Source organism: Pristis pectinata, chromosome 1, assembly GCF_009764475.1.
Source record: "Pristis pectinata isolate sPriPec2 chromosome 1, sPriPec2.1.pri, whole genome shotgun sequence".
In the NCBI taxonomy this organism is placed as follows: Eukaryota; Metazoa; Chordata; class Chondrichthyes; order Rhinopristiformes; family Pristidae; genus Pristis; species Pristis pectinata.
The window spans coordinates 68,234,032-68,251,179 of NC_067405.1; the positions used below are offsets into that span (position 1 = coordinate 68,234,032).

Here is a 17,148-nt window from a genome sequence, read left to right on the forward strand (position 1 = left end):
ATTAACATGAGGTAAAGCCTTTGGGATGCATGTGGGTTAGGAAATGGGAACGGGTCAGTTTAGCATATAGGGGTAGGGAATGGTGAAATGTCATGTCCAGTGTTGTGCATTCCCTAGTACGATATGCTCTATTATTGTAAATACCAAAAGTGATTCTTACACACTTTAGCCTTTATAGCATATTCTTAATTATCTTTGAGAAGTGCCGATAAAGAACTGCATTCTGAATGTCGAAGGTACTTCCAGTTTGCAATTAGATGGAACATTCCAGGATTTTAGTGAAGCAGCAATGAAGGAATGATGACGTATTTCCAAATAAGAGGGTTGGTCGTATTTCTGTATGTCTACTGCTCTTGACCTTCCAGGAAGTAGTGTTTGTGAGGTGCTGTCGAAGAAGCCTTGGCAAGTTAGCACAGAGCAGCTTTGTCGATGGTTGACACTTCATCCAATGATGGAGGTTTATAGAAAGGATACTAATCAAGTGGCCTGCTTTGTTGAGGATTTTTGAACTGTTTTTGGATTTTCATTTTTCTCGCCAAATACAAAATATTCCATCACACATACATAGAAACATGGAAAGACTTTAGGAGATCAGGAGAGAAATCACTTACTACATAATATCCAACCTCTGACTTGCTGTTGTAAATGTAGATTTGTGTGGCTGGATTAGCAATGTTTCTGGTTAATGGGGACATGCAGGATATTAATAGTGTATTTTTCAACAATGGCAGATGAATGTCAAGGGATAATGTTTAAATGTTGCTATCAAGTGGTATTTACCAATAACCTGCTCACTGACGCCCTGTTTGGATTTCTCCACTATCACTGGGCTTCAGAACTCATCACAGTCTTGGTCCAAACATGAACCAAAGAGCTGAATTCCAGAGATGAGGTGAGAGTGACTGTCCTTGACACCAAGGCAATATTTGACCAAGTAGTATCAAGGAGCCTTGGTAAAACTGAAGTCAATGGACATCAGGAGAAAATACTCTAATGGATGGAGTCATAATGGGGGTGTGATTGGAAGTCAATTATCCCAGCTCCAGAACATCACTGCAGAAGTACCTTAGGACCAGGTATCTTCAACTGTTTTATCAATAACCTTTGCTCCATTATAAGGTCAGAAGCTGGGATGGTTGCTGATGATGCACAATATTTCAATGTTACTTGCAACTCCTCAACACATTAAATAATCCAATAATGCAAATTAAATAATGCATGCAACAAGACCGAGATAACATTTGGCATAAGTGACAAGTAATATCTACACTAAAAAAGTGCAAGGCAATGACCAAGTCTAACTACCTACCCTTGATGTTCAACAGGATTGTGGGAGCTTCTGAAGGACTACTCCAATTCAATAGAAACATAGAAAACCTACAGCGCAATTCAGGCCCTTCGGCCCACAAAGCTGTGCCGAACATGTCCCAACCTTAGACATTACTAGGCTTACCGATAAGCTATTTTTCTCAGCTCCATGTACCTATTCAAAAGTCTCTTAAAAGACCCTATCATATCCACCTCCACCACTGTTGCCGGTAGCCCATTCCACACACTCACCACTCTCTGAGTAAAAAACTTACCCCTGACATCTCCTCTATACCTACTCCCCAGCACCTTAAACCTGTGTCCTCTTGTGGCAACCATTTCAGCCCTGGGAAAAAGCCTCTGATTATCTACCCGATCAATGCTTCTCATCATCTTATATACCTCTATCAGGACCCCAACCCCCCCCCCCCCCATCCTCCGTCGCTCCAAGGAGAAAAGGCCGAGTTCCCTCAACCTGCTTTCGTAAGGCATGCTCAGTAATCCAGGCAGCATCCTTGTAAATCTCCGCTGCACTCTTTCTATGACTTCCACATCCTTCCTGTAGTGAGGTGACCAGAACTGAGCACAGTATTCCAAGTGGGGTCTGACCAGGGTCTTATATTAGCTGCAGCATTACCTCTCGGCTCCTAAATTCAATTCCACGTTTGATGAAGGACAATACTCCATATGCCTTCTTAACCACAGAGTCAACCTGTGCAGCTGCTTTGAGTGTCCTATGGACCTGGACCCAAAGATCCTTCTGATCCTCCACACTGCCAAGGGTCTTACCATTAATACTATATTCTGCCATCATATTTGATCTACCAAAATGAACCACTTCACACTTATCTGGGTTGAACTCCATCTGCCACTTCTCAGCCCAGCTTTGCATCCCATCTATGTCCCGATGTAACCTCTGACAGCCCTCCATACTATCCACAACACCCCCAACCTCTGTATCATCCGCAAACTTACTAACCCATCCCTCCACTTCCTCATCCAGGTCGTCTATAAAAATCAGAGTAAGGGTCCCAGAACAGATCCCTGAGGTAAACCACTGGTCACCGACCTCCATGCAGAATATGACCCTTCCAACAACCACTCCTCGCCTTCTGTGGGCCAGCCAGTTCTGGATCCACATTGCAATGTCCCCTTGAATCCCATGCCTCCTTACTTTCTCAATAAGCCTTGCAATGGGGTACCTTATCAAACGCCTTGCTGAAATCCATATACGCCACATCTACTGCTCTCCCTTCATCGATGTGTTTAGTCACATCCTCAAAAAATTCAATCAGGCTCGTAAGGCAGGACCTACCCTTGACAAAGCCATGCTGACTATTCCTAATCATATTATACCACTCCAAATGTTCATAAATCCTGCCTCTCAGGATCTTCTCCATCAGCTTACCATCCATTGAAGTAAGGCCCACTGGTCTATAATTTCCTGGGCTATCTGTACTCCCTTTCTTGAATAAGGGAACAACATCTGCAACCCTCCAATCCTCTGGAACCTCTCCCATCTCCATTGTTGATACAAAGATCATCGTCAGAGGTTCCGCAATCTCCTCCCTCGCCTCCCACAGCAGCCTGGGGTACATCTCATCCAGACCCGGCGACTTATCCAACTTGATGCTTTCCAAATTTCCAGCACCTCCTCTTTCTTAATATCTACATGCTCAAACTTTTCAGCCTGCTGCAAGTCCTCACTACAATCACCCAGATCTTTTTCCGTAGTGAATACTGATGTAATGTATTCATTAAGTACCTCCGCTATTTCTTCCGGATCCATACACACTTTTCCACTGCTGCACTTGATAGGCCCTATTCTTTCGCATCTTATCCTCTTGCTCTTCACATACTTGTAGAATGCCTTGGGGTTTTCCTTAATCCTTCCTGCCAAAGCCTTCTCATGTCCCCTTCTGGCTCTCCTAATTTCCTTCTTAAGCTCCTTCCTGTTAGCCTTATACTCTTCCAGGTCTCTAACATTACCTAGCTCTCTGAACCTTTTGTAAGCTTTTCTTTTCCTTTTGACTAGATTTATTATAGCCTTTGTACACCACGGTTCCTGATTCCTATCGTATCTTCCCTCAGTCTCATTGGAACATGCCCATGCAGAACTCCACACAAATATCCCCTGAATATTTGCCACATTTCTTCCATACTTTTTCCTGAGAACATTTGTTCCCAATTTAAGCTTCCAATTTCCTGCCTGAGAGCCTCATAATTTCCTTTACTCCAACTAAACGCCTTTCTAGTCTGTCTGTTCCTATCTCTCTCTAATGCTATCGTAAAGGAGATAGAATTATGATCACTATCTCCAAAATGCTCTCCCACTGACAGATCTGACACCTGACCAGGTTCATTTCCCAATACCAAATCAAGCACAGCCTCTCCTCTTGTAGGCTTATCTACATTTTGTGTCAAGAATCCTTCCTGAACACACTTAACAAACTCCACCCCATCTAAACACCTCACTGTAGGGAGATGCCAATCGATATTTGGGAAATTAAAATCTCCCATCACAACAACTCTTATTATCACACCTTTCTAGGATCTGCTTCCCTATCTGCTCCTCGATATCCCTGTTACTATTGGGCAGCCTATAAAAAACACCCAGTAATGTTATTGACCCTTTCCTGTTCCTAACCTCCACTCACAGAGACTCCGTAGACAGTCCCTCCATGACGTCCACCTTTTCTGCAGCTGCGACACTATCTCTGATCAACAGTGCCACTCCCCCGCCTCTTTTTCCTCCCTCCCTGTCCTTTCTCAAACATTTAAAACCTGGTACTTGAAGTAACCATTCCTGTCCCTGAGCCATCCAAGTCTCTGTAATGGTTACCACATCATAGCTCCAAGTATTTATCCAAGCTCTAAGCTCATCTGCCTTGTTCATAATACTCCTTGCGTTAAAATAGACGCATCTCAAACTGTTGGTCTGAGCACATCCCTTCTCTATCACCTGCCTATCCTCCCTCTCGTACCGACTACAAGCTTTCTCTATTTGAGAGCCAAACACCTCTTCCCCAGTCTCTCCAGTTCAGATCCCACCCCCCAACAATTCTAGTTTAAACTCTCCCCAGGAGCCTTAGCAAACCTCCCCGCCAGGATATTGGTCCCCTTGGGATTCAAGTGCAACCCGTCCTTTTTGTACAGGTCATACCTGCCCCAAAAGAGGCCCCAGTGATCTAGAAATCTGAATCCCTGCCCCTCACTCCAATCCCTCAGCCACGCATTTAACCTCCTCCTCATTCTATTCCTATACTTACTGTCACGTGGCACAGGCAGTAATCCTGAAATTGCTACCTTTGCGGTCCTGCTTCTCAACTTCCTTCCTAACTCCCTATAGTCTTTTTTCAGGCCCTCATCCCTTTTCCTACCCATGTCGTTGGTACCAATATGTACCACGACCTCTGGCTGTTCTCCCTCCCTCTGCAGGATATCTTGGACGCGATCGGAAACATCCCGAACCCTGGCACCTGGGAGGCAAACTACCATCCGAGTTTCCTTCCTGCGTCCACAGAATTGCCTGTCTGACCCCCTAACTATAGAGTCCCCTATCACTACTGCCCTCCTCTCTCCTTCCCTACCCTTCTGAGCCACAGGGCCGGACTCTGCGCCAGAGGCACTGCCACTGTCGCTTCCCCCAGGTAGGCTATCTCCCCCAACAGTACTCAAGCAGGAGTACTTATTGTCAAGAGGTACAGCCACAGGGGTACTCTCTAGTACCTGACTCTTCCCCTTCCCCCTCCTGACTGTGACCCACTTGCCTGACTCCCATGGCCCCGGTGTGACCACCTACCTATAACTCCTTTCTATCATCTCCTCATTCTCTCTGACCATACGAAGGTCATTGAGCTGCATCTCCAGTTCCCTAACACGGTCCCTCAGGAGCTGCAGCTTGACACACCAGGTGTAGATGTGGTCTTCCTGGAGGCTGGGAGACTCCAGGACCTCCCACATCTGACACCGAGCACAGAAAACCGCATTCATTCTACTTCCTTTCCTCAAATCACCTACCTCACCTCGCCCCTTTACGGCCTAAGCCTATTGAGCCAAAGCCCAATCACTCTGCTCCCTCTCACTCCGCTGCCCGCTCCCTACCACTTTCTCAAGGGAAACTGGGATGAGCAATAATTGCCAGCCTTGCCAAAGCTGCCCAAATCCCAAGATATGTATAAACTAAAAAAAATTCTGGGACAGGTAAATTGTTGAGGACAAGTAGGTTTCTCCTCATTCTATTTCTCTCACCACCTACTAAAAACCCAGTCTATGTTTTAACATGATAAAGTTGGAGTTACTGAGCCACTCTTGCTTAGAACATTGAAGGCATCTTGTCACACCAGATAAGGACTTGGAGGAATATGGCTAACATCCGAGCTAACATCTTAGGATTGATTAACAGATAGAAAACAGAGGGAAAAAAAGCAATTCTTAGGTCTCAGCTACCTACATTATTGGCATAAATGAAGGGGCCACTTGTAATGATTCCAATTTTGCTGATGATGCAAAGCCAGGTGCAAAGGTTGGGAGGTGAACACAAAGAGAATGCACAGAGATGTGGAGAGGTTAACTATGTGGCCAAGAAAGTGGCAAATAGGGATTACTGTGAGTAAATGTGAAAACAGAAAAGTGGAATATTTTTCAGAGACAGAACAATTACTAAATATTGATCAGAGAAGTTTCTGTGTCCTTGTATGTGAATCACAGAAAGTTAGTGTGCAGGGCAGCTAGCAATGAGAAAGATAAATGGCACATTGGCTTGATTGTAAGGGGGCTTGGAGTACAGATAAAGGACAGTTACACAGGGCTTTGCTAAAACCACACCTGGAGTACACTTTTGCTCTCCTTACCATGTGAGAGATATACCTGGCTTGCAAGCAACAAAGGTTCTCTAGATTGATGCCTGAGATGAAAAGGATATCCAGTCAAATACACCTATATTAATTGTAACACAATTAATAATACAGCATATCCAGCTCTCAGAATGTTTCCATTCAGTCCACCAGAGTGAGCTGCAAGCTGCTTGTGCTCACCACTCCCCTAATCTTGCTTACCTGGAACGTGATCCAAAAGCCAGCTCCTGATTGGTGAAGCTCTGCAAAGTACAAAGTCTTCCTTGTAAATGACCTTCTCTGCCTCAGAAATGCTTTGACATTCAGCTAAGTATGCCCTAGATTTATCAACTGTCAAAGTTATCAGTAGAACTTGAATGTGAATGTCTGTCATTTACAATGTTAGAAAATAAATGAAACTTAATTTTACTTTTTTAGTCATAATTACCCTTTTGAATTATATTATTTAAAAAATAAACATTTCAAAAATTTAAAATTAAAGCAAAACAATAATTAAATACAGCTAAGCTAATAATTATAATTAAATTAATTCAGAAATAAGTAAATTACCTGAATCCACACTCTATCTCCCAGAGTACCTCACCGTTGAATGGAGTCATTGAACCTGTACCAGGTCTAATCAAAGATTCAGTGGGTAGACTTCTCAAAGTAATTCCTGGGAAATGAAAAGATGGTAGTCTGCTACTGGGCTTTATGAGAGACTCACTGGTGTGCAGTCACGATAGCATTAAGGACCTTTCCGAATGTTTGGGCTTGATCCTCAGGGTAATTAAAATTTTTAATCACATCTTCATCATAAAACAGTTTTGCCACACTAACTTGTGTTCTCCAAAATTTAGAAGAATGGCAGGTAAATTGATTGGAATATAACAAAAAATGAAGGGGCTTTTTGATAGATATTGAGAAATTGTTTCCCTTGACTGGAGAGTCTAAAACTAGTGGGATAGGTTCAGGATAGGGGGATGGAAATTTAGGACTGAGATCAAGAGGAATTTCTTCACTCAGGGTTGTGAACCTTTGGAATTCACCACCTCAGAGGGTTGTGAGTGCTCAGCTTTTGATCAGGTTCGAGGCTGAGATTGATAGAAGTTTGGAATCCTGGAATATGGAGATTAAGTGGGAAATGAGTTGATATAGAAGATTAGCCTTCATCATTTCACATGGGGGAGCAAGCTTAGGGATTGTTTGACATACTTCTCTTAGGACTTGCAGATTCAGTTGTTTTATAATTATCAATGCTTCCTTTAAGTGGTATTCAATGCTTTATTCATAAGCTAAGAGGTAGTCAGTGGGATGTTTGCTTGCCTATGGTTGACGTTCCATTGGACTTCATAGGGCCCAGAATCAACATTGAGAACACCCAAGAATGATAGCACTGTCCTGCCATCTCTGGTCTTACCAAGGGAATATGCCATACCCAGGAGTCCAATGGAGGTGTCCATGGTAATGTCTGAAAGGAAGGGTTTTGTGAGTTGAATATATAAGGATTAATTTTTTGGCAATTGTTGTTTGTCACTTTTTTTCTCCTTTTTATTAATGTTCAGCAAAATCAGTTAAATTTAGTTATCAAAAATCTTAAGTACCTCTTAAAAATCTCTTTTGATCTATGACACAATGTGTTGGAAACTCTTCTGAACACTGTTACTCAAGAGAGAGAGAATTGCATACTTACACAAATTTTCATATTGGCCATTTCAGTCCATGCCTGAACACTGCCGATATCTTGTTACCTGCAGGTGTGAGCAGCTTCATCTTCTGGAGTTAGGAATGAAATTAAACACCTGCAATGACCAGCAAACAGCTCCTCCTCTGATAGGATGGGAGAAAGCAACTGAATATGGCTGGGCCAAGGACAAGGCCCTGAGGAACTCCTGTGGTGGTCCTTGCCTTCAACAATCATAGCCGTATTCCTTTTGACTGGTTGTGATCACAAGATCACAAGACAAAGGAGCAGAAGTAGGCCATTCGGCCCTTCAAGTCTGCTCCATGAGCTAACCTAAAATTATCCCTATCTAGGTGTTGTAGCTGCATTGGACAGCTTGCCCTGACATAGGACTTGTTCTGGAGCTGAAGACTTCGTAATTATAGTCAGGATGTTGAGTGGCTCCATATCCTTTTCTGTTTCCAGTGGTGCTTAGCTATTTCTGAAGGGGTGGGTTTCGTGGAGGCGGGGAGCAGGGTCTGAAGAAAGAAGTAGGCTTACTAGCAGTGCTATATTTGGCAGGACGTTCTGTATTTAAATGGGACATCAGTTGCTCCATAGAATATAACACAAAAAGGACTTTGTCTCATATTTTTCTGACCCAGGTAAATGATCTACAAGGACCAAATCCTAGACCAATATTGAGTTGCGATACCCAAAAGACACAATGGCACAGGATTTTGCAGTTCAGTACTGCTAGCTCCCAGCTAAACTATGAATTAATTGAAACTTAACCTTGGAGCGACATAGTGGGTATTTCTGGGAACAATGGAATTCTTCAAGGAAGGGCAAAACAGGCCCAAGGCAATCTCAGGAACAAATCACTGTCCCAGCACATGATTCCAGATCAAAGCGCAGCAATCTCATTTTAAGCAAAAGAACCCGAGTGCAGAAGCAAAATAAAGACCACAGCCCAACTAAAACAAGCATACAAACTAACTTCAGCACACAGAGATACCAACCCAGCACAAAAGACATAGCCCCCACCCAAACTATCCCTAACATTAATGATAAGATGTCACATAACCAAACACTATGTAATGCCATCACATGATCTCAAGAGTTGAGTTAATCATTTCCCTGTTTTTTTCTTTTCAGTCCTACAGTGAATCTAAGTTCTGCATTGAAGTTAACAGTTTACTTACCATTACAGCTGTTGGGAAACTGATATTTGCCCAATTGTAATTCAGGGAGGACAGTTGGTACCTGCCTGCTCATCCTCCTCTCTTATTGGTGTACCTGAGTCTGGCTTGGAGTTACTGAGTCTCCACTGACTTTGGAGAAAACTCTGAATCACTTGAGCCTAATTTGGGTGCACACACACAGTCCTCACATTGCTGGTGCTTACCCAAATTCAAGCTTCTGTATGTAAACTGGAACACATGCCTACACAAGTACCCAGGTCCCAAACTCAGGCCAATGTGTATTCACCCAGAGTAAGGTTTATGCATGCACACCCAAACTCTGATTCCCCGCAATCTTAAATGATTGACATGGTTACTCATCAAAGGACCTTAAACTTTCTTCCCTCGTAATCTGTACCTTGGAAAAATGGTAGGAATGTTTTGTGGAAAACTGTTTATTGCCAGTGGACTGGTCATCCATCTCGTGCGTACTCAAGTTCACCCTCATTCTCTCTCACGTCCCCTTTTATTGCCATTCCCAGGAATCAGCTGGTGGAAGATGGCGGTAGGCCTCACAATGGTAGCACAGAGGTGCAGTGGTTACCGCGGCTGCCTCACAGGGTCCAGGGACTGAAGCTCGATTCTGACCTGGTTGTTGACTGTGTGGAGTTTGCACATTCTCCCTGTGCTTGTGTGGGCTTCTACTGGGTACTCTGGTTTTCTCCCACATCCCTAACAGCGTGTTAATAGACTACTGTAAATTTCTCCTTGGTGTTGGTAAATGGCAAAGGGATTGAAAAATAGTTTTGGGGCATGTGAGGGAGAATAAGCTGCAGGGCTGCAGGGAAATAAGCAGAGAGAACAAGATTAATGGGATTGTTTTGTTGGGAGCTGGCATAGACCCAAGGGGCTGAATGTCTCCTTCTGTGTTGTAATAACTGAGATTAAAGGGCAGGAATATCCAATTACTATTTGAGGTAACACAACATTGCTAATGCTAAATGCGTCAGTAATCCTTCACCTTCCCATTCGCCTGGGACCAAGGTGCAAGACTGAGGAACCATGTAATTTCATATTAATCTTTTCTGGAAGTTGGCATTAAAATTGTTGCATGCATTACACATTTACCTCTCCTTGTCAGAGAAAGTGATGGCATCAAGTATCTCCCGGTGTCCATTCAGTACCAGTTTTGCTCTTTTGTTCTCATGTAACCCGAGCAACATCAGCATCTAAAAACAGAATGTACAACTGAAAGAATTGAAAAACTGCACATACATCTAACTTCTAGTATGTTCAAACATGATGACAATTAATCCTTATCGTGAAAGAAATGGCCTAGAAATTTCTTTGCACAATTGTGCATATGAAAGTCAGCTAAACTCAGAGTAGAGCAAATACTGCACACATTACTGGGAGTCTAAGCATTGTCTGGAAATTTTTTAGCATGAGTTTCGATTGCGTCAGCAGTTTTTTGATATAAAACTAACCTAATAACAGCAAAAAAGGTGCAATGCCCAAAATTTTTCTCTGGCATGATTTTCAATCTCAGTGGTCTGAAAAAAAGACAAGCAATTTATTTACTCACAAAAACAACCAATGCTTGAGCCATCTTAAAAGATGCAGATGTTAAGGTTGTGGATTTATGACTTAAGTTCCTCACTGGCAAGACTTAGAACTTAAGCAAGTATAATGTCTGCTCCCAAGGCCTATTTATTGAGTAGCTATTTTGCTTTTTTGACTTCTTGTTGGTCAAGAGTGGTAACAAGTACTCCTTTTAGTGGGTGCTGACCTGCCTCTTTGAGCTTTACAAGTTCACCTCCATTCTTGACTGTCAGTGGGGTTGGTCTTTGGGTGTTTGGGCCATAGATGGCCCTGACAGCACTGAAGACCCTACACATGGTATGGCTGTCAGTGAGTTGAAGTGCTCTTTCCACCCACCATTTCTTCATTAGGTCATGGGATTTCCACTAAACCTCAGCGTCTTTTCCCTTGAGGCACGATAGAGCTTCCAATCAAGGAACACGCTATATTTGCTCTAAGTAGCTGCTGGATTTCCTAGCCATTCGTGTGACCAACACCAAATTCACAGAGCAGACATGCAAATCCATGCTCTGAGATGGGCAGAGATTACCAGGAGGACAGAGGAAAAGATTCAAGGATGTTCTCAAAACCTATATGAAAACATACAACATTCCCATAGACTCTTGGGAGTTCCTGGCATGACTCCTCAAAGTGGAGAGAGGGCACTTCAAGTCCATGTGTTGGGAACATGCAGAAGCCCAGTGTAAATGGAGGAAAGAGATGGAGTACATTGCCTCAGCTGACACCCATCCCCTCCCCCCACCCCTTGTCATGTCAGGCCCCTCCATCTGTGTGGAGAGTTCAAGACTGGCCTCATCCATTAATTCAGAACCAGAGTGGAAGGAAGACATCCTCAATCCTGTGAGACTGCTGAAGAAGCTGTTTAATGTACCAACATACAACTATATATTTTGTCTTCCTGTGGCCTCCTTTAAGCTCAAATACAGTTTTACACAGGTGCCTGGTCGGCTCTGCCCACAGATGTCCCAATTACAGTTATTTTCAACGACCCTCATGGTGCTGATCTCACAAGATCACAAGAGAAAGGAGCAGAAGTAGGCCATTCGGCCCATCGAGTCTGCTCCATGAGCTAAACTAAACTATTCCTATCTAGCCCCAATTTCCGGCCTTATCCCCATATCCCTTGACACCTTGACTAATTAGATACCTATCAATCTCCTCCTTAAATGCCCGCAATGATCAGGCCTCCACAGTTGTATGTGGCAAAGAATTCCATAAATCCACGACCCTCTGGCTAAAGAAATTTCTCCTCATTTCTGTTCTAAACGGGTACCCTCTAATTCTAAGACAGTGCCCTCTAGTCCTGGACTCACCCACCAAAGGAAACAGCTTAACCACATCTACTCTGTCCAGTCCTTTCAACAATCGAAATGTTTCTATGAGGTCCCCTCTCATTCTTCTGAACTCCAGTGAGTACAGTCCAAGAGCCGACAAACGCTCATCGTATGTAAGCCCTTTCATTCTGGGAATCATCCTCGTGAATCTTCTCTGAACCCTCTTCTACATCAGTACATCCTTCCTAAGATAAGGGGCCCAAAACTGCACACAGACTACACATCTCATAGTCAGCTGCTCATTGCTGCATTGGGGAGTTAGTTAAACTCCAAAAGAAGAGAAGACTTCATTCTACTTTTCTTGGAACCCATGGGAGCAGGCAGAGGGGGTAAGGACAGTCATAAGGACATATATGGTATTCTCTTTACAGAGACCACCCTGCAGTATCTTTGGAGGGCGTCTGTGGCCCCCTTGTACAAAGAACATGCTGTTATTTTGCAGTTCACCTGGTCTCTCCAACCCCCTCATACCACTCTCCCATTCACCTTTCATCACCGCAGCATTCATTCATTAAGCAGTAACACTCCCCAGTGCTTATACTGTGACGTGTATCTTGAAGGGCTGGCTGATGAGGTTGTAGTTGTTATACTAAATGCTGGCAGCTGCACAGACTTGTGACAGATCAAAACAATAGCACCTGCTGAAACTGACACAGCAGAGGCTTCACACGGGGAAAATTGACAATGCTGTTCTGAGAATCTCACAATTGAATATTGTGCTATTTGTGGACTTTTAAAAATAACGTTTGAGTGAGTGACACACGAGAATATTTTAACACCAACAAAATGTAGCAAAGAAATTTCTAAGCTTCAGAAAGCTCAGATATAACCACTTCACAAATAGCTTCCACTGCGACACTGCACAGCTGGTATTGCACAGTCAGGTCCCTGGGCTGCACAGCTTTGTGGTACTCCCTAAGGAATTGGCTTTGTTGGACTTGGGAGTTTTGCCTTTCCTCCCAACGTCAACAATCAGAAAATCCAATGGGCAGAGGTTTTTAAAGAAATCCTGCTTATTAACAAACACCTGCTCTTTCTTCCATTGCCTGGGCAGGCACTTTTGTGATAAAAGTAATGAAGTATTCTGGGGAAATCTCTGTCTTTGGAACCTGTTGTACAAGGGATATAGAAATAGAAATATATACTGCTCACAAAGAGAAATCACCTTCTTATTAAAAAATAGTTTAAGGTTCCAAGTTGTAGGTTACAGGGGAGTGAATGCAATCTCCCGTGTTGACTCAACTTTAAATATGCTTTATCACTGCCAACGTGTAGCTTGATTAAGCAAATCAACATGTAAGCTGTGGTAACGAAGGGAAGTAGCAAAAAAGATCATTTTTCTTTTATCTCTTTGGAATCAGCTTTATTGCAGCAGTGTCATTTTGTCTGGCATACACTTACACTGTGGCCTCTATTGGAAGGTTCGAATCAGATGCATGTGCTGCTGTGGAATGCAGTTACATAACAACAACTTGCATCTGTATAGAGGCATTAACATATTAAAACCTGCCAAGGCTCTTTATAGGGAGATTTGGAAACAAAATTTGGCATCAAGCCACATGAGAAAATGTTTGGATAAATAGCCTACAGTTTGGTCAAAGAGGTAATCTTTAGGAGCATTCTAAACAAGGAAGGAAAGATAAAGATAGCTAGGGAGAGATTTCCAGAGCTTTAGCATTTAGCATTAAGCCAATGATAGAGAAATTAAATTTAGGGGTGATGATGCTGCCAGAATTAAAGGAGCACAGAGATCTTGGATGAACATAGACATGATATAGATTACAAAGTTGGATACAAGGAGGTAATGGAGGAATTTTAACACAAATTACAGACAGAAAAAAGGACACATCATTTGATAAATCTGGAATCTGTTACTGCAACTGGTGGTTGAACTTATAATGGGACTGATACTGACCATAAACGTACTTGGTCTTAATTATCCTTCACCGTGAAATATCTTTCTGAATCAAGAGTAGCCGTATATCTAGTTTCAGCTATATTGGGCCTCAGACCATCAGCAGAGTTCTGCACAGTTGTCCTCTATTACCTGTAATGAAATTGCAAAAGTCTTTTAAACAAACAACCACCCTGAAGAGTGAAAGTGGCCTATTGGGCAGTTAGTATGATTGGGGAATTACTAAAATTATTATGTGGGTGGATATTCTCCTGTGTTTGAATCAATTAATGATCCAGCAGTCTAGAATGAATTGTTCAATACATTTCAAAAAATCCCAGATGGATTAGATCCAAAGAAACCAATTAATTAATAACTGTAATAAATGAACATAGAAGAAAATGTTCTTACATATTTATATCTCTGCAACGCTGATAACAATTTACTGTTTGAGGAGAAATTAATGAGCCTAATAAGCCTCCAGTTATAATCATTGATAGCACACTTGCTAGGGGATTGTGAGTTTAAATTCCTATCAAAAGTCTGAGAATAAGCTGAGTCTCAAATGCAGTAAATAGGAAATGCTGCAATGTTGTTCAGTGAGAAAGGGTAAATTAATAACTATGTAGTTAAGGGCCTTAATGGGAGAGTGATCATAATATGATTGAAAGTGATTTAGTTCAATCCAAAACCACGGTCTTATAGCCAAGCAAAACAGAAAGTATGAGAAGTGAGTTTCTGTGGTGGATTGAGAACTTACATTAAAAGGTATAACAGTGGACAAGCAATGGCTGTCACTTAAAGAATCAATACATAATTTACATAAGACCTATAAGACATAAAAGCTAATAGGAAAAATAGTCCAACCACAGATTGTATTAGATCAAAGCAAACGGCTTGAAATGTAGCCCAAAAGAGCAATAAACTTGAAGGTTAGGGAAATTCCAGAATTCAGCAAAGCAGGACCAAGACATTAATGAGGAAGCAGAATATGAGTTTAGAGAAACATAACAAACAAACTGTAAAAGCTTTTACAGATGTCTAAGAAAGAAAATTAGTTAGCAAAGGTTAATATGGGTCCCTGGTAGACTCAGACAAGAGAAATTAAGTGAGGAAATAAGAAAATGGCAGAGAAATTAAACAAACATGTCTGCATGGAAGAAGATACAGAAACCCTCCAAGAAACAGTGGAGAATAAAGGATCTTGGGAGTCTGTGGTACTGAAAGAAATTAGTATTGATTGAAAAATTGGTGAAATTAATGGGATCAAAAAGCAATAAGTTCCCAGGACGCAGTGATCTGCATCGCAAGGTTTTGAAAGAGGTCGTGGCACTAGAAATCGATGCACTGGTTGTCATCTTCCAAAATTCTACAGAGTCTAAAATCTTTCCCATAGACTGGAAGTTAGAAAATGTAAGTCAATGTTTATGAAAGGAGGAACAGAGAAAATAAGGAACTACAGACCACTTAACCTGATATTGTTGTTGCAAAAATGTGAGAATCTAATTTAAGGACATGGTAAGCAGGGACCTAAAACAATGGGACTAGACAGAGCCAACCTGGCTTTATTAAAGGAAATCATGCTTGACAAATCTGAAATTAGAGTTTTTTGAGCTGTAACTATCTGAATAGATAATGGGAAAGTAGTGGGTGTGGTGTATTTGGACTTTCAGGTCTTTGGTATGGTACCAGTCAAGTGGATATTAAACAAAATGAGAGCACAGTGGTGTGGACTGAGAATTGATGAACACATAGAGAATAGAGTAGGAATTAATGGGTCATTTCTTAGTCGGGGAGCTACGACAAGTGGGGTGCCATAGGGATTGATGCTGTTTGCAATCTACATCAATGGTTTGGATGAGGGCATCAATTGTAATACATCCACATTTGATGTGATACCAGCTGGGCAGTAGTGGGAGTTGTGAGGAGGATGCAGAGGATATAGTTGGGTTAAATGGAATGCACAAGGACAAGGCAAATGAAACTTTTATAGATAAAAATAGAAAAGTGGGGTATTTTTTCAATGGTGAAAGATTGAATGATGTTGATGTTCTAAGGGATTTAAGTATCCTTGTATACAATTTACTGTGTTAATTTGCAGGTGAAACAACCAATCGGGAAGGCAAGCAATATATTGTGCCTTTGTTGAGAGAGGATTTGATCAGAAGAATAAAGACATCTTACTGAAATCATACGTGGTACTGATGAGAGACCACACCTGGAATATTGTCTGGTTTCCCAATCTAACGAGGAAAAATTTATGATAGAGGGAATTCAAAGAGGAATATCCATATCTGTTTTGGTTTGACTGCTTGGTTTCAGGTGAGGTGGGTAGTCCACATAATAACACACCACACATTAGTGCATGGGACGGACCAATAAGCTTTTCTGGTCCATCATGTTTAATGATAATGAATTATAGAGGATTAAAATAACTATCTTAAATTGTAATCAAATCACCATAACTTACCTGACATTATTTGATTACTGTTAATGGTGACAGTTTGACTGGATGCTTGAATCATTCATATCCTTGTTCAACTTTGCTGATGAAAATTCATTGACTGTCCATTCAAGATTCAACATACCTGTTATCACAGATTTAGCAATATTAAAATCTATCATGGTTGTCAGCTTTATTGCACTAGATCTCTATAAATATAAAATCTCTTAAGTAATTCCGAGAACTCAAATTGTTTTCACTCAACAAGGTTTCAAGGCACTTCAACTTCTATACTCTGCAAAATCCCAAGATTAGTACAGTTACCTGTAAGTCGTTATCAACTGTACACATCTTCTTGGCCTCTTCAATCTGAGCTTCACTCACATCAATTCCAACCATTTCATCAAAGAAAGGAGCCAGTCTCCTGGAACTCTGGCCTGAGCCACAACCCACATCCACTGAAGGCTGAATGGCTTCCCCTTCTGTAAAGGGAAACACATTTCAGTCAAAGATAAAGCTCTTATCCCCTTCTCCCCAGCAGTGTCTGTGTCAGTAGTTCCACGTTCCACGGCACATTTACAGGACAGGAGGGCTTGAGTTATAAGGAGAGACTGGATAGGCTGAGGCTTTTTTATACCTAGAGGCTGAGGGGTGATTTTATAGAGGTTTATAAAATCATTAGGGACATAGATAAGGTGGATGGTTGCAGTCTTTTTCCCAGGGTAAGGGAGTCTAAAACTAGAGGGCATAGGTTTAAGGTGAAAGGGGAAAAATTTAAAGGGGACCTGGGGGACAACTTTTTTACACAGAGGGTGGTGGATATGTGGAATGAGCTGCCAGAGGAAGTGGTAGAGGCAGGTACAATTATAACATTAAAAAGGCATT

At 41.9% G+C, this 17,148-nt stretch overlaps 1 long non-coding RNA gene across 1 annotated transcript; it reads right to left on the reverse strand.

Annotated features, from left to right (window-relative positions):
- Nucleotides 1-10,202: 10,202 nt before the first annotated feature.
- LOC127585029 (uncharacterized) lies at nucleotides 10,203-16,302 on the reverse strand. The gene is made up of 3 exons (XR_007958458.1): nucleotides 16,291-16,302; nucleotides 13,853-13,973; nucleotides 10,203-10,219 (listed from the first exon to the last, which is right to left on the reverse strand). It is a non-coding gene; the product is annotated as an uncharacterized LOC127585029 (long non-coding RNA).
- Between the last annotated feature and the right edge of the window lie 846 nt (nucleotides 16,303-17,148).